This window comes from Mirounga leonina, unplaced genomic scaffold (assembly GCF_011800145.1).
Source record: "Mirounga leonina isolate KUSES-001 unplaced genomic scaffold, KU_Mleo_1.0 Mir_174, whole genome shotgun sequence".
Taxonomy (NCBI): domain Eukaryota; kingdom Metazoa; phylum Chordata; class Mammalia; order Carnivora; family Phocidae; genus Mirounga; species Mirounga leonina.
In genome coordinates, this window is record NW_023270451.1 from 16,630,185 (window position 1) to 16,657,409 (window position 27,225).

Sequence of the window (27,225 nt, forward strand, 5' to 3'; positions counted from 1 at the left end):
GCAGTGACCCCTCTCCCACACCCCTACCTGCACAGAACAGAGTGAAAATGAATAGAGAGTGGATCTGGAGAGGAAGATGAAACTTATATTAATTTATTCCACGATTATGTTGTCAACCTTATTTATTTTAAGAAAAGGTAAAGTTGAAAGCATTTAAATTCTATACGGTTGAATGGCAAGAAATAACTAAGGAAAATTATTCAAGATACTTCAAAAAATATAAAATGAAGTAGATATTAGGTTTAAATATACACTTTACCTCTCTGTGACCTCACAAAAATAAAGTATTTGATTAACCAAGTTATATATATATATTTAGGTGATTTCATTCTTATTGCCTCTGGATGAAATTATTCCCAGTTTGAGCTGACCCCGATATCTTTCATGTTTGTGTTTGACAAGGATGACTTACAATTACTGCCCCATAAATGGCACCTGTAGAATAAATGCTATTTCCCATACTTTTCCATTTTTGAATAATTTGGTGGAACTTTTCCCATTTGAAAACTCTAGCTAATATAACAATTAATCCTGCAGTTCTATTTTAAAACTAATCAGAAGCAGTCTTCCTGATTTCAAATTCAGCTACAAAGCCAAAGCAAGGATCTTTTCAAGGAATCTGAGTTTTAGTGCAAGGGTTTCCCTGGGATCGAATTATAAGTAGAATATTTTCTTTGCTGTGTTTCTCCTTTTTCTTCTAATTCTAGAAGAGTCCACACAAATTTTGAACATAATATTAATTACACACAAAGGAGTTCAAAGTGATTTTATAAGATTATGTTTAAAAAATTGGAGGGAGAAGTTCTGGAAGATATTTGACACATTAAAATAGAAATTAATTTTTTTCTCCCAATATGATTGGTCACTGAAACCATTTCTAAGCAACTGGAATAAATTAAACAATATTGTTAGAGATACCATCCTAATACCAGTAGAGACATTCACATGTTATGAAGTCAGAGATTATATGAAGAGCCAAGTAAAGGAATCAAACAGCAAAGTATGGACTTGTGAGGAATTTTCTCTCCAATGAAGTCAATATCAATAAAAAGGGAGTATATTTATGTCTGTGTTCATGATGTTCTTCCATATTAATATGCTGTTTTCTAGAGCAGCAACTCTAATAGTTTATAGACTGGCATGAAGCCCCAGTAATTTTTATGACTCTGAACAGCCCTGAGAGATTATGAAGTCTGTGACAGCGTCAGCTATGACAGGAAACAGGGCATTTCTGAGCAGAGAGGGCCTGTAGTTTTTGTACATGAATAGAGGAGTGAGCACCTGATGTCTATGTTGTGTGACTGTGGAGAATTAGACATTTTTCATATGCAAGACGTCACATCTCTCTCAGCATCACTTAAGAATTCGAATACTTTTCCTTGAGTCTAGTCCTAACCCTTCTCTTTGCTTTTAACTGGTGCAGTTAAGGGGGCAGTATATGTACACCAGCAAAGCGCTGTGGGAGGTAGTTGGTTTATAAAGTGGGAATGCTAGAAAAGTAAAATGTTAATACTTGGCTCATGCCCAGTCAAAAATACAAGGAACCAGAACCCACAGATCATCTGCTGTTAGGATAGGTTAGTTGCTGCAAGTTGGATAATGAGCAAAATAAGCTTTGGTACATCATGAGGCCAGAATCCTGCTGTTATGGGTTCAAGTGTGGATGCCCCCCCATTCATGTGTTGAAGTCCTAACTCTCGGTTATTTATTTATTTGTTTATTAAAAGTATTTACTTATTTATTATTTGTGGAAGGGAGGGGCAGAGGGTGAGGAAGAGAGAGAATCTCAAGCAGACTCCCCGCTGAGCAACGAGCCCAATGCGGGGCTGGATCCCATGACACTGAGATTATGACCTGAGTCGATATCAAGAGTTGGATGCTTAACCGACTGAGCCACCCAAGCGCCCCTAACTCTCAGGTTTTCAGAATGTGATCTTGCTTGGAAATAGGATCATTGCCAGTAAGCTAAGGTGCTTCCTCAGCTGGGATCCCAGAGTTTACTAGATAAACTGACCCAGTGAAAAGAAGATACTCATCATATCTTTTGTTAACTTTTTACAGAATCCTGAAGGTAGAATCTTATCAGGCAGGTGTGTGTGAAAATAAGCCTGCTCTGTACCTGAACCGTATCTGTTATCCTGTCTTATTTGTCAAAACTTTGTTGGTATCTCAGAGGGATTAACATGGGAGCAAAAATAACACCCCCATCTTTCAGCTTTCAGCTCTAAAACAGCAGGACATCTGATTTTTTGAATGCTCAGCATCCATCCCCTCTTATTTTGCTAATAACATGCCAATTGTCCCATGAAAAAGGATCCCCTGCCCACTCCTCCCCGCCCCCCCAACACCGCATCCGGCTTGGTCTTGGTAGGACAGTCAGTGGAGGAGCCATACCCTGCTCCCTGGCCAGAGTTTGTGCATGTGATTGAGGCTAGAAGAATTAGATTTTTCCTTGTAGGAGTCTTGACCTTATCACAAGGAAGCAAACATTTTGAACCAATTCGTTCCGGTGGTGGTAACAACTCCTTTTGTTATGGGCTAGAAGCACCCCAAACTACCTGTCCTTGTTTTTCCCAAGACCTTACTTGTCCTTGGGATTCTGTGAGATGCTCAGTATCCTTCCAATGCATGCAGTTTTCTTAAGATAACAAGGGTTGTTTTCTGTTGCATTCAGTCACAGATCCTTAACTGATTCAGCCTACCATCCTTTTCTAGTGTTACACTTTTCTAGCATTATGACGTTGGTCTATCTGGGATGATTATGGTAGTAGAGAAATAAATTACTTATTTGATAATTATTGTTTTGTAGATATTTTTACCTCTCTGAAGCATCTGAACATGTACTTTGTCAGTTGATCCTAGATCATGAAGTAGTTAAATTTTTCAGGGTAATACAGTAATCATGAAAACCAGTCAGGGGTTCAGGTTTTGTGTATGGATATATTTGAATTGAAATGGCTTCTCAGTGATGTACATTGTTCCCCAGTCCATTTGTATAATGTACTTGAAGAGTAAGATGAAAACTAGAGGAAATGTTTTCAGTTGCCTAAAGATAGAAATTGCTGATGGAAAAAAGAAGGACATTGATGGTAGCCTATGCAGCACAGTACAAATATTTAATTAACATTCTTGAAAATACTTTTTATTGTTCAAGAGAAAGATTAGCGTGTTTATATTTGTCACAGTTAATGAGAGTAAGAAAAAGCACAATGAATTTCAGCAACAGAAATGCCAATTCTGATTATATAACAAAAACAGAAAAGTATATTTTAGTTCATAATCCATACAACACTCAGTTTAATAATTTAAATATATAAAATATTTCTTGTTATTCTGGTAATAATTCCAAAAGATGCAAGCAACTTTGACAAGAATATATAATTATAAGGTGTCTAATTACTGGAAAGTATCTGAAGATAGCTTAATTAGAAATCAAGTTCATTTTCCAAATAAACAAAAAAATCTGTATTTTTTTCTAAACAAGGACATAATTTAAAAAACTCAAGATAGTGGTGTGAATACACAATTCTAAAATTTTAGGCTTTTTTGTAAATTAAAATTATAAACAATTTTAGGTTTAATAATAAATTTATAAGTTGTCACTAAAGAAGACTAAAACTAAAAAATATTTTAATGTAATTATTCTAGAATTTATTATTTTGATACTTTTTAAAAAAAGATTTTATTTATTTGAGAGAGAGAGAAAGAGAGAGGCATAGATAGTGACAGAGACACTGAGAGAGAGCACGAGCAGGGAGGAGAGGGAGAAACAGGCTCCCAGGTGAGCAGGGAGCCTTACGCGGGGCTCGATCCCGGGACGCTGGGATCATGACCTGAGCTGAAGGCAGATGCTTAACTGACTGAGCCACCCAGGTGCCACGATTACTTCTATTTTATCTTATGTCTGTTCTAAAATTATGTATACATACATACACAATTGTATTCAATTAAATAAATACATTAAACGTTTTTTCCCTTAAAAACTGGTATACAAATGCCCTACCTACATTTATAGGCAATGAATTCTGTTTGTGCTTGTAATGAATTCTATTTCTGCTACTTACTACCCTTCTAGCTATTGACTAATACAATCTTAAAAATGTCCCTTGGTTTCTCTGCAACTGAGTGTTGTTATCTATTAAATGTGGAGACCAGTGATTGTTTTGCCTGCCTGTATCAGTCAGATAGGGTAGGTTATGCTGTGCTAGCAAATGACCTACAAATCTCAGTGGCTTTCAAGAACTTTTTAAAAATTTTTGCTCACCTAAGCAACATGTTCTTTAAAGATTGGCAGGAGAGGGTGGGGTTGTTCTTGTCATAGTCACTCAGGGACTTGAGCTCACAGAGCATATGGAATGCTACCTGTTTCTCTGCTAGAAGAAAAAGAGAGGGTTCAGAAATCTTGCATTGTCAACTAAGTGCTCTGGTATGGAGATGACAAATGTCACTTACATGTTCAACTCATTGGCTGGTCATATGGTCCTACTCAACCCCAAGAGTGCCAGGAAATGCAATTCTATTATAAATATAGGAGAGAGAAGTATCTTGCCAACAGTACTAATGGCTATACTATCACTTCATAGGATTCTTGGGCTTTGTATATAAAAATGCTTTGTAAACTTTGAAGTCATATTTATACTCAGGTTTTTTTGACTCCAAAGACCCTCTTTTATCCATGATGTCAGATTGCTGGTCGACTTCATTGTCATCATTTTGTTCTTTCATTTAATTAGCACTTATATTTGTTGAGTGCTTATAAAATGCTAATCACTGAGCTAGAGGTACAAATATGAATAGAGAAGTCTTTGTCCTCAAGGCATCCACAATTCAATAGAGAAAAAGAACACAGAACTCTACTATGATGAGATTAGTTCCATGCTTGTCACAGAAGATAGGGCTGGGGTAGAATGAAAATAGCACATATGAAATGGTCTGTAGATTATGAGGCTTTTGGAGTTCTAAAGTCACTGAGTTTTTTTTTTTTTAAGATTTGTTATTTATTTATTTATTTGAGAGAGAGAATGAGAGACAGAGAGCACAAGAGGGAAGAGGGTCAGAGGGAGAAGCAGACTCCCTGCTGAGCAGGGAGCCCGATGCGGGACTCGATCCTGGGACTCCAGGATCATGACCTGAGCTGAGGGCAGTCACTTAACCAACTGAGCCACCCAGGCACCCGAGTTTTTTTAATCACATAATCTTTGCCTCATCCACTTAACAGGTAACAACTAAGTCAGCCATTAAAAAAAAAAAGATGAAACAAAAGAAGACTATGTGCTCATTCTACTAAGGGAAAGAAATTGTTTTGCTGTGCCGTCAGAATTATTGGGTATCTTTAAAACCAGGTTTAGATAATTTACTTTTAAGCTGTTTTTCCCTAAGAACAGACCTTTGTTTCAAATTGTGAAGCACGTCACTGTTTTTAGAAATTCATCTATTTACCATTAGCAGTACTTGATTTAAAAAGGTTCATTTAAACAATTCTGTTTCACCTCCATGTATTTAAAAAAAAAATAGTCCTGACTTCTTTACAAAAGAAATGTATTGCTTCTTCTATGTTATTTTTGCTGAAACAGGAAGGACCAGTAGATAATTAAACCTGAGAATGGTATATTCTAGAAAAATTAAAAGTGTGGAGGAAACTACTTTGGTCCGTAGCATTTAATTCAGTTCAACAAGTATCTATTGATTGTCTGTTGTATGTAAGCCATCAAGAGATTTACTAACTGGTGGGGGAGATAGACAAACAAAAATGATATATATTACAAGCTAGAGTCAAAACAAATGGTACAAGTAAGTGTAGTAAAAAAAAAAAAAAAAGCTGGGGCACAGAGGAAGGAGGCCAGATAATGCTTCACTAGCTCTACTATAAGCTGGACTCAGAACAACGCATAGGGTTTCAAAAGCTGGAGGAGAGAAAGACAGTGGAAGGTAGGGCTGGGGAAAGAGTATTTGGGATTGAAGTCAAAATATGAAAAGAAGCATAGTGACAGGAAAATGTATGATCTATTTGGGCCATGGGAAACAGTCCAGAATGATAGGGCATCGCAGTGTGTATGTTTGTGTGTGTATAATAGGAGATGAGTACAGCAGAGGAGATTGAGGCTACACCATGGAGAGCCCTGAATGTCATACTAAGGTGTTTAGATTTTATTCTCCAAAATAAATACCCCAAAAATGTTGTCAAGTTGGAAAATGGTGTGTTCAAACCTGTGCTTTAAGAATATAGCTCTTTTATTTTTTTTAGTAAAATTGTATATATGTAAGGTGTACATGATGTTTTGATATACATAGTGAAATGACTACTACAGTCAAGCTAATTAGCATTTCTTTTTTAAAAAAGATTTTATTTATTTATTTGAGAGAGAGAGACCCCGACATCATGACCTGAGCTGACTCAGCCCGACTAAGCCACCCTGGTACTTCACTAATTAGCATTTCATTTACTCACATTTTATGAGTGTGTGTGTGGTGAGAGCACCTGAAATCTACTCTCTTGGCAAATTTCCAGTGCAATACAATATTATACACTATAGTCCTCATACTGTACATTAGAACTCTAGACTTATTCATCCTACATAACAGCAACTTTGGACCCTTTGACTAGCATTTCCCCATTTCCTCTGTCTCCCTGCCCCCCTGGTAACCACATTTCTACTCTTTTGAATCTGACTCAAAAATGGTTGTGGTTAGATCCTGTGGAAGAAAGACCAGCTGGGAGATCCAGGAATGAGAACTTGGGAAGTGAAACCAGCATAGTGGGAATGGAGAGGAGTGGTTGTCGAATATTGTGGAGGAAGATTTGATTGGTGGCTTATTACATATGGAGTGTGAGGGGGAGAGTGGGTGATTTAACTTGGGTGATGTTTAAATCTTTGCATTTTAAGGTTATATTCCCCTCATCTAGTAGTTGCTCAATGACTCCCATAAATACAGGGAAGGTCCCTGATACCTTCTTTAGTTTTCTCCTTGCAAATGCACCCGTATTGTTGGACTGACTGGTGCCAGATACTTCAGGCAAATCTAGGTTTTGCTTCACTGCCCACACCTCAGAATTGATTTACATGTAGGAACTGTAATCATAATAGTAACCTCATTAAAGGCAGTGTCTCACTGATCTTTTTATACTGCTCAGTAGGGATAGTACTCTCCCTGTCTCTGGATACAAACATGGGCAGACTGCATAACCTTTCTGTTCATTCTTAGGTAAGAGGAAAAATTATAGTTGCTTTAAGTAATTTGTCTCAATTCAGTAAGGGGCATGTGCAGTCAAATTGTGGCAAGACTCAGGAAGTGATTGAAAGTAAAAACCTTCTCCCACTCTCCCTTGCCAAGCTGGGGGCCTGCTTTGCAATGGCGGCTGGCAGCTTCACCCCTGGCATGCTTCCCTTCCTTTAATTTGTTAGACCCATGGGAGGGAGGAGATACCAGGGAGATGCAAAAGTTGTTACTTTTTTGCTACCCTTATAATATCATTCTGCCTTTGCAGCCTGTCAGATGATTAAAGTTGATTCTCTTGTAAGTGCCTTTGTGGGGTCTTTGGAGACCCTTGCATATCTATGAGTGTCTCACCTATAATTCCCCTGATGCAGAGGCAAGTTTCCCTATTTCAGCTAGTGACTTACTTTGTACAACTCTTAGCACTTCCCTGGTGCATCTTGAGCATGTATCTGCTGAGAGCTCATCACAGGAAGTCTTTACAGGAGAGGCTCTACTACAGCTAGCACGCTGCCTGACCTTAATCGGGTTGATGGGAAACATGAACACATTCTTGACCCAGACAGGCTGTAAGAGAACAAATTTATCCTAACTCAGCAGCATGCTGCTTCTAAAACTGCTGTCCGGCTCATTTCAACGTCTTGATTGCCCAAGTAGAAGTCAAAAGGTAGGCTACTGCATCTCCACAAATACAGAAGATGTGTAGAACTCTGAGTGATCCCTATGAACTCCCTCTCACCAGCTTGAGATGAGGAGCAGGGATCTGCCAGTCTGCCATCCATTGGATTTTTGAACCCACCTTCACCTTGCTCCTCAAGAGGTGGGACCCACCTTGCTCCTCAAGATATCTTCCACACCAAAATGCTCTTTATTTCTGCTGTCATGCTTATGCTTAACCTTTAAAATGGCTGAGATATTTTAAAAGAATCATGGGATCAATAATTAACTCAATCTTTTGAAAAATGTCATATAGTCTAGCATCCCCTTTCCAATGCAAGCATTTATTAGATATCGATATTTCAGATGAACTTTCCAACTTAACACTGCTTTCAGTTACCGTCCACTCAATTTTTGAACCCACCTTCACCTTAGAGACCATCCTACTGTATTCAGGCCCTTGTTTCTCCATGACCTCCAGCTGCTTCTGTTTCAACTTCAGCTGTGAGGCTCCTGGTAGCCACATCTGTGCCAGAGCCATGGGTCAACTTCCTTGGCTGGAGGGAGGATGGACAAGTGATGGAAATAGAGCAGTATGTCTCAACTTCAGCACTGTTAACATTGGGGCCAGATAATTCCTTTTTGTGGGTGCTGTCCTATGCATTGTAGGGTACCTAGTAACATCAGTGGCCCTATCCACTAGATGCAAGTGGTACCCCCTTCCCCAGTTGTGACAACCAAAAAATGTTTCCAGACATTGGCAAATGTTCCTTAGAGGGGAAAAATCACTATGGCTGAGAACTAGTAAAACAGAGGGAGAGGAGCAATTTTAAGTTTTGTTGTTTGTTGGGGAAAATAATGAGTTGGGTTTCGTATGTTATGCGAGGAGCTAGTAAACATCCATCTGGAGTTATTTAACAGTCCATTAGGAATTGAGGCGTTGCAGTCATAAGCAAAGTCAAGGTTAGACTTGTGATTTGAGGGTCACTTGTATATAGATGATACCTGCACACTTGGGTATGGAAGGTCTCATCCTGTGAGTTGAGTAGAGAAAAAAGCTAAGGAGAAATCACCATGAAAGACTTTTGTTTAGAGCATGGATGGTTATAATTAGAGATAGGAGTAGAACCAAAGGGATATAGTGGGATAATCATAAATGGAGAGAATTTTTTTTTTTTTAAGATTTTATTTATTTGACAGAGAGGGACACAGTGAGAGAGGGAACACAAGCAGGTGGAATGGGAGAGGGAGAAGCAGGCTTCCCAGTGAGCAGGGAGCCTGATGCGGGGCTCAATCCCAGGACCCTGGGATCATGACCTGAGCCAAAGGCAGCCGCCCAACCGACTGAGCCACCCAGGCACCCCAACGGAGAGAATGTTTTAAAATGGAGAGACTGGCAGAAAATATTCAGAGCTGCTGAGAGATGTTCCTTTACCTCTGTTCTGAGCCACTCAGGCCAGGCTTTAAGCAGGGCATATGGATGGTCTGGAGTGGTCCTTAGCTCCTGTTGAACCTGTGGAAGGCCCAGTATGGAGTCTGATATGCTGAGGGTCTACACAATTTTAATATAATTCATCACCTTACACAATGGTAACATGAAAATTCTCAGACATCAAGAAGTTTAACAGTGAAGTTTAATCAATTTCTCTTCAACAATAAGTTCCCAGACTTCCATGATGGCATGGTGTATTCCAGATAAAGCATGATGTTGTTCAGAACAGATTCTGTCAAGTCTGTCTATGGAATAGCACCATCTGATGTATCGTACCCTCAGATGGAGTTATTGACTGAGACTAATTTGTTCAAAAGTCGGAATCAGAAGACTTTGTACTGTCTTAGTTTTTTTTTTTTTTTTTTTTAAAGATTTTCATTTATTTGACAGAGAGATACATAGGGAGAGGGGAACACAAGCAGGGGGACTGGGAGAGGGAGAAGCAGGCTTCCCGCAGAGCAGGGAGCCCGATGCGGGGCTCGATCCCAGGACCCTGGGATCAGGACCTGAGCCGAAGGCAGACGCTTAATGACTGAGCCACCCAGGCGCCCCTGTACTATCTTAGATTTTGTAAGGTAATAGACAACCAAAAATGGAACAACACACCAGGGATGATCATAGTCAATAAGCTAAACTCAGAGAATATAAAGAGTGAAGAATTTGAGTAGGACAAATGATGGGTGCTTTAGATCAGTGGTTCTCAAGACCCCCTTTAACAATTATTGAAGATGCCAAAGAGTTTTTATTTATAATATCTATCTATATTTGCTGTATTGGTAATTGAAACAGAAAATTTAACACATATTTATATGTTCATTAATTTAATATGAATTTAATATTTATTTTGTTTTTGAGAGAGAGTGAGAGTATGCAAGCAAGGGGAGGGAGGGACAGAGGGAGAGGTAGAGAAAGAATCTTAAGCAGGCTCCACGCCCAGCATGGAGCTTGACGTGGGCCTCAATCTCACGACCCTGAGATCATGACCTGAACCAAAATCAAGAGTTGGATGCTTAATCGACTGAACCACCCCGGCTCCCCAGTTCATTAATTTTAAAATGATAATGTATTCATTGTTAACATAAATAACATTTTTATTAAAAAGAAGTATAGTTTTCAAAGCAAAAAATAGTGATAATGGAGGTATTGTTTTAGATTTTTGTGGCTCTCTTTAATGTCTCTGGCTAACAGAAGATAGCTGAATTTTCACATTACCTTCTACGCTAGTTTGTAATGGTAGCACACATTATGTAGCCCTCTGGAAAACTCCATTGTTCATTTGGAAGAGAATGAGAGTGAAAAATGCAAATAATGTCTTAGTATTATTTTGAAAATAGTTTTGAGTTCTCGACCCCCACATACAAGTGGATGCCAGATGAAGCTAGATGAAGAGATATATAGAGTATAGGAGCTTTTGTCCCTGTGGTGTTGGGATGCACCACCATCCCAGCACATAGATGTGTTCACCAACCCAAAAGCCGTCTGAACCTCTTACTTTGGGGATTTTTATGGAGGCTTCACCATGTAGGCCTGATCAAACATTAACTCAGTCATGGGGGTCTCAAGAGCATATTCTGAGAGTTGCTTTGATGACGGCTATGAGGTTTAGAAGGGCTATTGTTAATTTCAGCTGTGGCAACAGGGTTATGAAACAGGACTCTAAGAAATAGAACAAAATTTCAGTTGTTCCATTAGGTTCTTAAATAAATTTGGGGCATTGTTAAGAGCGAGCCAAAACTCACATTTATTGCTAATTTTTGATAACTTTCAGATAGCTTCTAACATTGGTTATTATAATTCTCTAACAATTTAATATGGGATAGACTAGCTTCTTTTATTCTTCTTTCCACAAAGTACTAGATTTAAAAAAGAGCTCTTTTTTTGTGAATGAATATTTGAAATGTAGAGTTTTACATTTATTAAGTAATAAATATAAATAGATTTAAACATAGTTACTAACATTTCCATTTGCAACATTAATTTTGACCACGTGAACAATACACAGAACAGAACATCTTTGGATTTTTTTCAGAAAAGCAGAAACTGAATATTTCCTCAAGTATATTATTAATCATAAAGTATGGAGCTAGTATTTGATAGGTCTTGGCAACTCAATATCTATGATAGAAATTCATAAATAAATTTAAAGGCCTGGAAGGCATGTCTGTCTGTCTATGTCTATCTATCATCTATCTATCTATCTATCCATCTATCATCTATCTATCTATCTACCTATCTATCATCATATAACTCATTCATTCTATGTATTCCTCATTTGGATGTTGGATTAACAGCATGGGCTTTGAGAGTGAGATTTCTTGTGTTCAAATTTCAAATTTAGACCATCTTTTGCCTTTTGACTCAGTTTACTTACCTGTAAAATTGGGGTTGCACTGGTATCAATTCATATGGTTCTTACAGGGTTTCAAAGATGCAGTTAGAGCTAAAGCTCATAGCACAGTGCCAGGAACAGAATGAGTATTCTTTACATTATTTTTAAAGCTGTGATTAAGACTTTGTATGAATTGTATATCTGTTAGCTGATGGATTTGGGACTTAAAAATAATTTGTTTAGGCATGTGTGAAATAATAAGAAATAGTTATACATAGTGTTCCTTGCTCCTGGTTCCTGACACAGAGCTCCTAAATCCCTTGGAATGTCCTGGGTGATAACAGTGTCTTTTGCTCTAATGAGGTGATTTTTGGTGGGCTCCTAGATGTGAGCTGGTCACCAGAAAGACCAAGCCAAATCAGAAGCTTGGAATTTTCCTCCAATCCTGCATTCTCCAGAGAGGGCAGAGGGACTGAAAATGGAGTTAATGTTTGATCAGGCCTACATGGTGGAGCCTCCATAAAAATCCCCAAAGTAAGAAGTTCAGACGGCTTTTGGGTTGGTGAACACATCTATGTGCTGGGATGGTGGTGCATCCCAACACCACAGGGACAAAAGCTCCTATACTCTATATATCTCTTCATCTAGCTTCATCTGGCATCCACTTGTATCCTTTATCATATTCTTTACTATGTAATGAACTTGTAAATGTAAATAAGGGAGGGTTTCTGAGTTGTGAGCTGTTCTAGCAAATAATCAAATCCAAGGGGAGGGTCATGGGAACCATGTTGGACAGAAATTGTGCATAATTTGGGGACATACTACTTGCGATTGACATCTGAAGTGGGGGCGGGGCAGGCAGGTTTGTGTGACTGAGCCCTTAACCTGTGGGGTTTGCACTAGTTCTTTTTGGTGTCAGAATTGAATTAAATTGTGGGATACCCAGCTGGTGTCACAGAGAACTGCTTAGTGTGGGGAAAAAAATCCCACACATCTGGTGTCAGAAGTGTTTTGAGTGTGTTAGTAGTTTGAAAGACAAAGAGCAACACAAAGGAGAAGTAAATGTTTTCTACTCAGCATTTAAAATACTTTCTTAAAATTAGATTATTAAAAAAGTAGAATTTTTTTATACCATACACTAAGAAAGTTTTTCCAGAATTCTTGATTTGTAAATGAATTATTTGATGGTAGATGCTGAATGAAACTCATGAAATAGACTACTATGAAAGGGCTGCTTGAGACTATAATTGTGGCTTTTAAAATTGTCTGATTTCATATTTTTCTTATTATAGCTCAGAATTTCTTGCTCAGTCAAATTAATGGTTAATGATTCTAGAGGACCCCAGCAACATCTGGATTACTTCTTTCTTTGTGTAATAGTCACCTTCCATAATTCCTTACTTCTCCACTCCCACAACACTAAAGGCTCTGGGATAGTAAGATTTATAATATATGGTGAATTTAGCCCGTCCGTGCACAATGGTTGATCAAAGCAGGATATTTTGACCCCAGTGTTTTAGCTGCAAGGACCTTTTGACTATGTTGTCTTCTATTGAGATGACGTTCAGTCAACATCAAAGAAAATTAGAACTCAATGTAAAGTTATCGGAAATACACAGAAACATTGGTTTAGAAATTCCAGACACTTAGTGGGCATTCAGTAGTCATTGTTGTGGATGTAATGTATTGGGTAACAAGTCAAATGTACATAAAAAACTATTTAGTGAATGTGGAAGCCCAAGTTTTAAGGATAAGGAATTTTTAATGATCTCTTTAGATCAATAATGGAAAACAGATTATTCTGGCAAAGTATATTGCCTCTCCAGAATAAAATGGCTACTCCTGAGGCAAAGAGGTTACATATATGCAACTTATTGATAAATATAACATACATAACATATAAACAACTATTGTTTTGTAAGGCTTGATCAGATCCACTGTGTCTGGTGGTAGTATTTTCCCTCTTTATACTATGGAGTTTATACTATGAAGTCTTAAACTTCTTATTCACACACAACATAGTTAACTTCTCTTATGAATAAAAGAGCAGTTGCTAACTTCTTTTTAATTTTATATTTTAAAGAAAATTACTTCACTATGTGTTTATTAATAAAGTGGATTGTTTTAATGCCCAACTCAGAGTATATTTTATACTTAGATCTTAATTGGTGTTCTCTTGACACATTGATATTACACATTATTGGAAATGGGCAATTCTGTATGTAATTCCCATTTGCAAATATAAATATTTTCTATTAAAAAAAGATTTTATTTATTTAGTATTTATTTATTTTTAGAGGGAAAGAGAGAGAGAGAGAGGATGGGGGAGGGGCAGAGGGAGAGAGATAATCTTAAGCAGACTCCACGCTGAGTGCAGAGCTTAGCATGGACCCCAACTCAGGGCTTGATCTCATGAACCTGAGATCATGACCTGAGCTGAAATCAAGAGTCGGATGCTTAATTGACTGAGCCACCCAAATGCCCCTAAAAATACTTTCTTTATCTTTTTTTGGTACCATAAATATGAATATATTTAATGTCCATACTGGAATATCACAGTCCAACATGGAAATGTACATGTGTAGACAATGTTATGAATGATTTAAATGGGATAGAAAGAATGATGAGATAATACATAATTTTAGAGAAATTATACTGAGTAAACATCAGTAAACCACCAAGAAGGTTGTAAAGAGAAGTTTCTATGGTTTCAGTTACTCTACATCCAAACCTCAAAGTGTTCAAAATTATGACATGAATTGAATACAAATATTTCATGTACCAGAAACTTAGCTACTCTTCTGATAAAATAATAGTGAACAGACTAGAGCCAAACCAGGACAAAGGTAGAACCTTAGAATTATAATTTGAACATGGTAATTTACAGTCTTGCATTTATAAAGGAAGTACTCATCTCTCTTGATTTCTATGTAGGCAGATGTGGTAAAAAGAAAGATTGTATATTGAGTAATCTCTCAAGCCAAAAGAGGAGAGCCAAAGGCTCCATTGTCTCTTACTGACGATGGGGCATAAATTCGGAATAAATCACATAGGACAGAATAAATACTAATAGTATTAAATGCTAAGTCAGAGCTATTTTGTGGGAGAAGAAAGCATGTTGGCGCTGACATACTTGAATTCTGGCTCCCCATTTACTAGCTGTGTAACTTTGGTGGAGTTATTTAGACTATATAATCCCTCAGTTTTAAATTCTGTAAAGTAGAGATGGGATTATTGTGAATATTAGGTGGGATAATGAATATAAGATGTCTAGAATAATAAGTAAATAATTCTAGATGCCCAATAAATAGTCTCCATTATGAGAGAGATGAACACAGTATCCCTAAAAAATTTGTTAGGGATATAGCAACAACTCAGGCTCAGTCTTTTCCTTCAAGTAACTTACAATTCATTAGGTGTAGATAGGCTTAAAAATTTTAGAAAATTACAAGAAACTGCAGAACAAGAATGATGAGTTTTACCTGAGAGTTTAGGGGAAAAGGAAGCATTCCTCAAAATGGTGATGAGTGTTGAAAGGTAAGTTGTCTTGAGCAGAGGAGGAAGATGGTGGAGGAGTAGGAGACCTAAATTTTGTCTGGTCCCAGGAATTCAGCTAGATAGGGATCAAACCATTCTGAACACTTACGAACTCAACAGGAGATCGAAGAAAAGAATAGCAACAACTCTCTGAACAGAAAAGTGACCACTTTCTGGAAGGTAGGACATGCAGAGAAGTGAATCTGAGGTGATATTCGGGAAGACAGACGGCAGGGGAGGGAGCCTCTGTCAACCGCTGCCGGCAAGTGGTAGAGCAGCGGAGCACAAAATCAGAACTTTTAGAAGTCTGTACCTCTGAGGGACGTCGCTCCAGTGGCTAAGCAGGGGGGTGGAACCCTAGGTGGGACAGTGTGGTCTCAGGACCCTCGGGGTCACAGAAAGCCCGGGGGTGCCTGAGTGCGGCAGAGCTCCCAGGTATCGGAGCGGGGAAGCCAGCTGCAAAGACAGAGCCGAGGAGTGGGCTCTCAGCTCGGGGTTGCCATAAACCGTGATCCACAGCACATTTGGGCCACTGCTCTTCCAGCAGGGACCCAACAAGCAGCAGATCCGGGGAGACTCCCCTTCCTCCCCTGGGAGGAGTGGCATGGGAGCCTGCTGCAGGAATCTGCTGGGTTTGGAGACTCCAAACGGGGTTGTGTGCCAGAGATAGAAACACTCAGTGACAGGCTGGGTGAGCACGGAGTGCGGCCAGAGACCGGGAGACAGGAGTGATTGACTGCTTTTCTCTGGGGGTGCACTGAGAAGTGGGGCCCCGAGTTCTTGGCTCCTTGGAGAATGTTAGGGGAATACAGCACATAGAATTCATGGCTTTTCCCCCCTTGATTCTTTAGTCTTTCAAAGTTAATTTTTAAAATTTTCTTTATTCTTTTTCTTTTTCTATTTTTTTTAATTTTTCTTTTTCCCCCTTTCAACCAACATCTTATTTTATCAATCCTTTTTTTTTTTTTTAAAGATTTTATTTATTTATTTGACAGAGAGAGAGATAGCGAGAGCAGGAACACAAGCAGGGGGAGTGGGAGAGGGAGAAGCAGGCTTCCCGCCAAGCAGGGAGCCTGATGCAGGGCTCGATCCAAGGACCCTGGGATCATGACCTGAGCCGAAGGCAGATGCTTAACGACTGAGCCACCCAGGCACCCCTTATCAATCCTTTTTTGAAAAAACTTTTTTAATTTTCATTTTTAGAGTCATATTCTATCCCTCCATTGTAGTTAACCTTATTTTTTGTATATATATAAGTTTTTCTTTCTTTAAAATTTTTGGGATACAGTTTTTTCTAACAGACCAAAATATACCCTAAATCTCTAGTGTATAGCTTTGTTTTAGTCTCCTACCTGATCACATTCTCTCCCCCCTTTTTTCTTCTTTTTTTTTTTCTTTCTTTTTTCAACCAACTTCTACCTTATCAATTCCTTTTATAAAATCTTTTATAATTTTCAGTTACAGTCATATTCCATCCCTTCATCGTATTTACCCTGATTTTTGTACATACATTTAGTTTTTCTTTCTTTAAAATTTTGGGAGGCAGTTTCTTCTAACAGACCAAAATATGCCCCAAATCTAGTGTGTGGCTCTGATCTATTCACCGGCCTGATCATATTCTTTTATTTTTCTTTCCCTTTCTTTTCCCTCTGGTTTGGGTCTCTTCTGATTTGTTTAGTGTATATTCTTCTTGGGTCGTTGTCACCCTTTTAGCATTTTGTTCTCTCATTCATCTGTTCTCCTCTGGACAAAATGACAAAACAGAAAAACTCACCTCAAAAAAAAAAAAGAACAAGACTGCCAAGGACCTAATCAATATGGACATTAGTAAGATACTGGAACAAGAGTTCAGAATGACGATTATAAATATACTAGCTGGGCTTGAAAAAAGCATGGAAGATACTAGAGAAACCCTTTCTGGAGAAATAAAACAACTAAAATTTAACCAAGTCGAAATCAGAAAGGCTATTAATGAAGTGCAATAAAAAATGGAGGCTCTAACTGCTAGAATAAATGAGGCAGAGAGAGAATTAGTGATATAGAAGACCAAATGATGGAGAATAAAGAAGCTGAGAAAAAGAGAGGTAAACAACTACTGGATCATGAGGGCAGAATTCAAGACATAAGTAATACCATAAGACAAAACAATACTAGAATAATTGGGATCCCAGAAGAAGAAGAAAGAGAGAGGGGGGCAGAAGGTATATTGGAGCAAATTATAGCAGAGAACTTCCCTAATTTGGGGAAGGAAACAGGCATGAAAATCCAGGAGGCACAGAGAACACCCCTGAAAATCAATAAAAATAGGTCAGCACCCTGACATCTAATAGTAAAACTTACAAGTCTCAGAGACAAAGAGGAAATCCTGAAAGCAGCTTGGGACAAGAGATCTGTAACCTACAGCAGTAGAAACATTAGATTGGCAACAGACCTATCCACAGAGACCTAGCAGGCCAGAAAGGACTGGCATGATATATTCAGAGCACTAAATGAGAAAAATATGCAGCCAAGAATACTATATCCAGCTAGGGTGTCACTGAAAATAGAAGGAGAGATAAAAAGCTTCCAGGACAAACAAAAACTAAAAGAATTTGCACCCAACCAGCCCTAAAAGAAATATTGAAAGGGGTCCTCTAAGCAAAGAAAGAGCCTAAAAGTAACATAAACCAGAAAGGAATAGAGACAATATACAGTAACAGTCACCTTACAGACAATACAATGGCACTAAATTCCTATCTTTCAATAGTTACCCTGAATGTAAATGGGCTAAATGCCCCAATCAAAAGACACAGGGTATCGGATTGGCTAAAAAAACAAAACCCATCGATACGCTGCTGCAAGACTCATTTTAGACCCAAAGACACCTCCAGATTGAAAGTGAGGGGGTAGAAAACTATTTACTATGCTAATGGACATGAAAAGAAAGCTGGGGTGGAAATCCTTATATCAGACAAATTAGATTTAAACCAAAGACCATAATAAGAGACGAGGAAGGACACTATATCCTACTTAAAGGGTCTATCCAACAAGAAGATCTAACAATTGTAAATATCTATGCCCCTAACATGGGAGCAGCCAGTTATATAAGGCAATTAATAACAAAATCAAAGAAACACATCGACAACAATACAATAATAGTAGGGGACTTTAACACCTTCCTCACTGAAATGGACAGATCATCTAAGCAAAAGATCAACAAGGAAATAGGGGCTTTAAATGACACACTGAACCAGATGGACTTCACAGACATATTCAGAACATTCCATCCCAAAGCAACAGAATACACATTCTTCTCTAGTGCCGATGGAATATTCTCCAGAATCGATCACATCCTAGGTCACAAATCAGGTCTCAACTGGTACCAAAAGATTGGGATCATTCCCTGCATGTTTTTGGACCACAATGCTTTGAAACTGAACTCAATCACAAGAGGAAAGTCGGAAAGAACTCAAATACATGGAGGCTAAAGAGCATCATACTAAAGAGTGAATGGGTCAACCAGGAAATTAAAGAATTAAAAAAATTCATGGAAACCAATGAAAAGGAAAACACAACAGTTCAAAATCTTTGGGATGCAGGAAAGGCGGTCCTAAGAGGAAAGTATCTAGCAATACAACCTTTCTCAAGAAACAAGAAAGGTCTCAAATACACAACCTAACCCTACACCTAAAGGAGCTGGAGAAAGAACAGCAAATAAATCCTAAACCCAGCAGGAGAAGAGAAATCATAAAGATCAGAGCAGAAATCAATGAAATAGAAACTAAAAGAACAGTAGAACAGATCAATGAAACTAGGAGCTGGTTCTTTGAAAGAATAAGATTGATAAACCCCTGGCCAGACTTATCAAAAAGAAAGGAGAAATGACCCAAAGAAATAAAATCACGAATGAAAGAGATCACAGCCAACACCAAAGAAATACAAACAATTATAAGAACATATTGTGAGCAACTATATGCCAGGAAATTAGACAATCTGGAAGAAATGGATGTATTCCTAGAGAAGTATAAAGTACTAGAACTGAACCAGGAAGAAATAGAAAACCTGAACAGACCCATAAGCGGTAAGGAAATTGAATCAGTAATCAAAAATCTCCCAACAAACAAGAGCCCAGGGCCAGATGGCTTCCCAGGGGAATTCTACCAAACATTTAAAGAAGAATTAATACTCATTCTTCTGAAACTGTTCCAAAAAATAGAAATGGAAGGAAAACTTCCAAACTTATTTTATGAGGCCAGCATTACCTTGATTCCAAGATCAAAGACCCCATCACAAAGGAGAAATACAGACCAATATCCCTGATGAGCAGGGATGTAAAGATTCTCACCAAAATACTAGCCAATAGGCTCCAACAGTACATTAAAGGGATTATTCACCACGACCAAGTGGGATTTATTCCTGGGCTGCAAGGTTGGTTCAACATCCACAAATCAATCAATGTGATACATTAATAAAAGGAAGAACAAGAACCATATGATCCTCTCAATAGCTGAAGAAAAAGCTTTTGACAAAGTACAGCATCCTTTCTTGATCAAAACTCTTCAGAGTATAGGGATAGAGGGTACATACCTCAATATCATAAAAGCCATCTATGAAAAACCTACAGTGAATATCATTCTCAATGGGGAAAAACTGAGAGCTTTCCCCCTAAGGTCTGGAACACGGCAGGGATGTCCCACTATCACCACTGCTATTCAACATAGTACTAGGATGTACACTACATCCTAGCTACAGCAGTCAGACAACAAAAAGAAATAAAAGGCATCCAAATCAGCAAAGAAGAAGTCAAACTCTCACTCTTTGCAGATGATATGGTAATTCATGTGGAAAACCCAAAAGACTCCACCCCAAAACTGTTAGAAGTCATACAGGAATTCAGTAAAGTGGCAGGATATAAAATCAATGCACAGACGTCAGTGGCATTCCTATACACCAACAAGACAGAAGAAAGAGAAATTAAGGAGTCAATCCCATTTACAATTGCACCCAAAACCATAAGATACCTAGGAATAAATCTAACCAAAGAGGCAAAGCATCTGTACTCAGAAAACTATCAAATAGTCATGAAAGAAATTGAGGAAGACACAAAGAAATGGAAAAACGTTCCATGCTCATGGATTGGAAGAACAAATATTGTGACAATGTCTATGCTACCTAGAGCAATCTACACATTTAATGCAATCCCTATCAAAACACCATCAACTTTTTTCAAAGCAATGGAACAAAGAATCCTAAAATTTGTATGGAACCAGAAAAGACCCCGCATAGCCAGAGGAATGTTGAAATGAAAAGCAAAGCCGGTGGCATCACAATTCCGGACTTCCAGCTCTATTACAAAGCTGTCATCATCAAGACAGTATGGTACTGGCACAGAAACAGACACATAGATCAATGGAACAGAATAGAGAGCCCAGAAATGGACCCTCAACTCTATGGTCAACTCATCTTTGACAAAGCAGGAAAGAATGTCCAATGGAACAAAGACAGTCTCTTCAACAAATGATTTTGGGAAAATTGGACAACCACATGCAGAAGAATGAACCTGGACCATTTCCTTACACCACATACAAAAATAGACTCCAAATGGATGAAAGATCTAAATGTGAGACAAGAATCCACAAAATCCTAAAGGAGAACACAGGCAGCAACCCTTTGACCTCAGCTGCAGGAACTTCTTTCTAGACATACCGCCAAAGGCAAGGGAAGCAAGGGCAAAAATGAACTATTGGGACTTCATCAAGATAAAAAGCTTTTGCCCATTAAAGGAAACAGTCAACAAAACCAAAAGACAACCGACAGAATGGGAGAAGATAATTGCACATGATATATCAGATAAAGGGCTAGTATCCAAAATCTATAAAGAACTTATCAAACTCAACACCCAAAGAAAAAATAATCCAATCAAGAAATGGGCAGAAGACATGAACAGACATTTCTGCAAAGAAGACATCCAAATGGCCAACAGACACATGAAAAAGTGCTCAACATCGCTCGGCATCAGGGAAATCCAAATCAAAACCTCAATGAGATACCACCTCACACCAGTCAGAATGGCTAAAATTAACAAGTCAGGAAACTACAGATGTTGGCGAAGATGCGGAGAAAGGGGAACCCTCCTACATGTTTGGTGGAATGCAAGCTGGTGCAGCCACTCTGGGAAACAGTATGGAGGTTCCTCAAAAAATTGAAAACAGAGTTACCCTATGACCCAGCAATTGCACTACTGGGTATTTATCCCAAAGATACAAATGTAGTGATGCGAAGGGGTACGTGCATCCCAATGTTTATAGCAGCAATGTCCACAGTAGCCAAGCTGTGGAAAGAGCCAAGATGTCCATCAACAGATGAATGGATAAAGAAGAGGTGGTATATATATACAATGGAATATTGTATATATACAATCACAAAAACGACATCACAAAAAACGACATCTTGCCATTTGCAACTATGTGGATGGAACGAGAGGGTATTATGCTAAGTGAAATAAGTCAATCAGAGGAACACAAGTATCATATGATCTCACTGATAATAAGGAATTTGAGAAACAAGACAGGATCATAGGGGAAGGAGGAAATAATGAAAGAAGATGAAACCAGAGAAGGAGACAAACCATAAGACACTCTTAATCTCAGGAAACAATCTGAGGGTTGTTGGAGTGGTGTTGGGTGGGAGGAATGGGTGGCTGGGTATGGACATTTGGAAGGGTATGTGCTATGGTGAGTACTGTGAATTGTATACGACTGACGAATCACAGACCTGTACCTCTGAAACAAATAATATGTTATATGTTAAAAAAAGAAGAGAAGATAGGAGGAAGGAAAAAATGAAAGGGGGGAAGTTGGGTGGGGGGGGAGACTAATCATGAGAGACTATGGACTCTGAGAAACAAACTCACAGTTTTAGAGGGGAGGAGGGTGGGGGGATGGGTTAGCCCAGTCATGGGTTTTAAGGAGGGCACATATTGCATGGAGCACTGGGTGTTATATGCAAACAATGAATCATGGAACACTGTATTAAAAACTAATGATGTAATGTATGGTGACTAACATAACATAATAATAAAAAGAAAAGAATGGTAAGTTGTCTTGCACGGGCTGTAGAGCTAGGGGAGGATATGATCGTGGCAGTCCAGGTAGAAGGAGCAAGTTCAAAGAACTACAGTTTCATTTTGCTAGATCATGATTAATGAGAGGGTGGCTTGGTGAAAGCTAACGTTGACAAGTTAGATGGGGGCCGGATCACATATGATCTGACATTTTGTATTGGAAAGTATGAACTTCATCCTGTAGGTATGAGGAAGTCATAGGAGCACTTCAACTGGAGAAGTGACATGATCATATTTCATTGGAAAAATATTGTGTTCATGGCAGTATGAAATATATATTAGGGACAAGAGCAGAAGCAGGGAGACCAGTGAGAATTTCAATGAAGCTGTCTGGCTGAGATAACGTGACTGCCTAAACTAATCTCTTGGGATATGGTACGTAAGAGGAATAGTCAGGTGGTAGCACTGGCAGATTTTGGTCAGTGTTTGAAATATGGGACTAAAGTAAAGAAGGAGTTTAATAGTTTAAGATTAATTCCATTGAATAAGAGGAGTGTGGCAAGAAAAGAGAAGAATCAATTGTGTCAGATGTTAAGAAGATGTTAGATAAAATGAGACCCGAAAAGAATTAGAATTTTTAACCAGGTTATGCATGCATACATATACATATGTTCTTTATGGATGAAGGTCTAGGCAGCTTTGTGGCAACTATAATAAGAGCTGTTTTGTGGAGGTAAGAGTATGGAAAGGCTTTTACTTCCTGCATTTATGAATTATAATTATTACTGAAAAAAAAAAAACAGAAAAATGAAGAATTCAAAAAAAGGAGAAAATAAACCAATGTGTTTTGTTTGCATTGTGTTTGAAGCACTGCTTTTATGAGTGATTGAGTGTCTCTTATGGTAAAACTAGTGTGATCCAAATTTGGGTCAACTTAGACCCCAACTTATCTTAAACACATGGAAATGGACTTACTGCATTCTCATTGGATAACATTTTAGTAGAGGTTTTATGAGGACCCCGTGAAAACATAATTTTCAGTTTGAAATTATTTAATGAGAATTTAAAAATAGTAAAACTAAACCTAAGAATTAAAAATATAAGGGATTATGTTTACAGTTTTCCATGAACATAACAATGAAATTACACCTTTAATGCAGGGGAGGAAAGGTTCTTGGAGATATTTGCCCTAGATGTTTCTGTGCCATGGTAGGCCCGGACTGTGGGGGACCTGGTGAGTGAATGGGAGGTGAGGATGTGGACAGAAGGTTGAATGTTCTGAGGGACTGGGTGTGAAGGCTAGCTATGTGAGGTAAGAGGGAAGCTGGAGGCCAACACCGGTGGTGAGGATCCGGGTTCATGAATTTGTTTACAACCAGAGAGAGAGCCAGGTGTGTTTACAGACTGTGCAGAAGGAGCAGGGAAAGAGGGGACATCTGCAAATATAGAAGACAGGGTAGGAGAGATGGAACAAAGTCCTTGTTCCAGATGGGAGGGGTGGATGGGTGGAGGTCTCAGGGAAGGGACTAGCCTGAAACAAGACAAAGGAACATTTCAGCTTCTGAGACTTGAAAGGAGGAGCAAGCACTAGATCCTGAGGTTTGTCCCTGAGAGGGCAGGAAGTTAAAGGCTCTTCCTCCTGACAGCTTCAGTTTCTCTGTGAAACAGCAACAAGGTCATCAGTAGAGAGGAAAGCTGGAGAGAGGGAGGGGCTTGGTTAGCTTTTGTGAGGACAGGGAGAAGGCTCTGGCAGGTGGATGGGGAGTGGGGGAGTGAGGTGGTGGATAGGTTAAAAGGTTTTGCCTCGGTCCTACCTGGGGGGTGGGGAGGGCAAGGGTGGTTTCCTCTGCTCTTGTCAGCCATCTGGGCTGGGTGCAGAAATTCTTTTGAAAAGGAGAGAAAAATCTGGCTTGCCAGAAATGGAGGCCTCTTCAGTCTTCTGATGTAGATGGAAAATAGAACACCCAGATCTGTAGTCTTTCTTCTTATGTACATTTTAACTATTGAGGTACATTTTAACAACCAAGCATGAAGAATTTGAATTAGCTCATTTAAAAAGGATCATTTAGGGACGCCTGGGTGGCTCAGTCGTTAAGCGGCTGCCTTCAGCTCAGGTCATGATCCCAGGGTCCTGGGATCGAGTCCCGCATCGGGCTCCTTGTTCCGCGGGGAGCCTGCTTCTCCCTCTGCCCCTCTCTCTCTATCTCTCATGAATAAATAAATAAAATCTTTAAAAAAAAAAATAAAAAAAAAAATAAAAAGGATCATTTAATTGCCATCTTGGCTGAAGGAGTCTAGTTAGGCCTTAGGTGACCGATGTTATTTTTCTGATCTGTTTCTGAATGTGTCTGATGCTTAAAGTAAGTGTCCTCTGTCTCTCTCATTATCTTATAAATGACATAATTCCTGCTGGTTAAGTGGACACCAGAATTCTTCCTCTCATTTTTACCACCTCTTTGCTCCTTGCCTCGTTCATTTTTCATGACTCTGAGGTTTAAATGGCTCTACTTTCTGTATGTCATTTCTTACCCAAAACCCCCAAAACAACCGCATGTTTGGGTGACTCTCATTGTATTCGGAATGACATCTCTGTTGTCTTTCAAAATCTTACTATTTATAAGGAGACTGCAAAAGTGATTTAAAGTAGGGGCCAGCCAACTATAGCCAATCTCTCTGTAAATTCTAAAATACCTCCCCACCCAGGTTTGTGTAATTGCCATTCTTTAGGAGAGTGGCAAAATTATGTTAATCACATTTTTTTTTTCTTGCAGCAAACAAGATTTATCACTAAAAATACAGCAAATACTAATAAAGTGCTTACTGTATGTCAAGCACTGTTCTGGTAAACAAAATGGACAGTGAACAAGCAGACAGAAATCTCTTTTATCTTAAGGACTCTACATTCTTGTGGACAGAGGCAGACAATATTGATGGGTATGTCTGTATGTGTGTTGTAAGGGAGCAAAATCTGTTATCCCAAAATGTGCCTCTTTGGCTTGTGGCTTATTTTAGGCTGATTATTTTTAAGAAACAGAAGACTCAAGATTTTTTTTTTTTTTTTGCCTCCCCATCTAACTGCCTAAAAGTATTTAGACAGAGGAACTGCTCCAAGGCAGGAGCTGTCACCATAGATAATGACAGTATAATATGAACTAGGTGTGATAAACAGGAAGGAACCCAGTTTGATCAAAGTCCTATGTCCCATTGTTTCTGAATAGCCCAGTGAACATTTGTTTCCCAAATGTTTCTCTTTCATCTTCCTATGAATTTCCTTTCTTCTCTTTGAAGTCCCAGACCCCTACCCCCTACCCCTTAGTCTAGAATAACATACATACCTCATTTTGCTTGTCTTTGGAATCTCTCGTGTTTATGTGGCTTCCCCATATATAAATGGGGAATTAATATAATTAATTATATAATATATATAATATAATTAATATAATTAAATGTGATTTTCTCCAGTTAATCTGTCTTGTGTCAGTTTAATTTTTAGACCAGGCAAAAAAACCTTCAAGGGTAGAGAATATTATTTCTCCCCAAAAGTGTGTATACATATACACACAGAGCATGTGTTTGTATGTGTGTATGCATGTTTAAATAGTGATAAGAACTATTAAGAAAAAGTAAGTGAGAAAGGATCATATGGGGGGTTTGCACCTTTAAATAGAGTCTGTGAAGTCTTCACCAAGAAGGTGACACTTGAGCAGACATTAGAAGACAATAAGGACATGCCCACAGATTTCTGAAGGATGAGCGTTTCAGGCAGTATGGCCGTAGAATGCAAAGGCGATGAGGTGGCAGTAAACCTGGAGTGTGTGGTAAATGTCAAGTTGGCCAGTGTGGCTGGAGTTATGTAATAGAAGATGAGGTCAGGGAGGTCACAGTTGGGAAAAGTAGATCTTATAGGTTCTTATACCTTACTGTAATGGTTTTGACTTACTCTTAGTGAGAGTAGAAACAATTGATCTCATAAGTAAAATGATTTAACATATTTTAAAAGGATTGCTGTGGTTGCAGTGTGGATCACAGAGCATAAGGAGAAAGAAAGGAAGCAATGGAGGCAGGTAAGAGGCTTTTGCTGTATATCAAGAGATATATAACAGTGGTTTGGACCTGGGTGATAGTGGTGGAGTTGACAGGAGAAGGTTGAATTATGGATATATTTTAAAAATGGAACCTACATTGGGGCACCTGGGTGGCTCAGTCAGTTAAGCCTTTGACTCTTGATTTCAGCTCAAGGTTGTGAGGTCAAGCTAGGTGTTGAGCTCTGTGCTGGTCCTAGAGCCTGCTTAAGATTCTGTCTCAGCCCCTCTCCCCCCTACTCCCTCTATCTCTCTTAAAAAAAAAAAATAGAACCTACAGGATTTGCTGATTACATATGAGGTACACATTTCCCCCCCGAGTATTTGAAGGGTGGGATTGTTAATTATTGAGGGGAAGAAAATGGAGGAATAAATTTGGAGGTGAGGTCAAGAGCACAGTTTTAAAATGCTTATTTGGAATGGTATTCATTTGAGTTGGTAGTTGGGTATAGGAGCCTGGATTTCAAGGGAGAAATCTATGCTGGAGATATAGATATATAGAATATGAGTCTTAGGCACCTACATGGTTCTTAAAGCAGTGAAACTCTCTGGTGAGATCACCAAAAGAATAATGGTTGATAGAGAAAAGAGAAGGCTCAGAGGCCATTCCTTGGCACAATCCTAAATTTCAGGTAGTGTTTCTCAACTTTGGCTGCAAGTAGAATTACTGAGGGACCTTAAAAAGAAGTACTGATCCCTGGGTCCCACCCCTAAAGTTCAGGTTTAATTGTGCTGGTCAGGGTTCAGCCTGGGTGTCATGGAAGTGTCATCACATCACTTTGGCTGTATTCTGTTCATAGGAGCAAGTCACTAGGTCCAATCCATATTCAAGAGGAGGGGATTATTACAAGGGCTTGAATGTCAAGAGGTG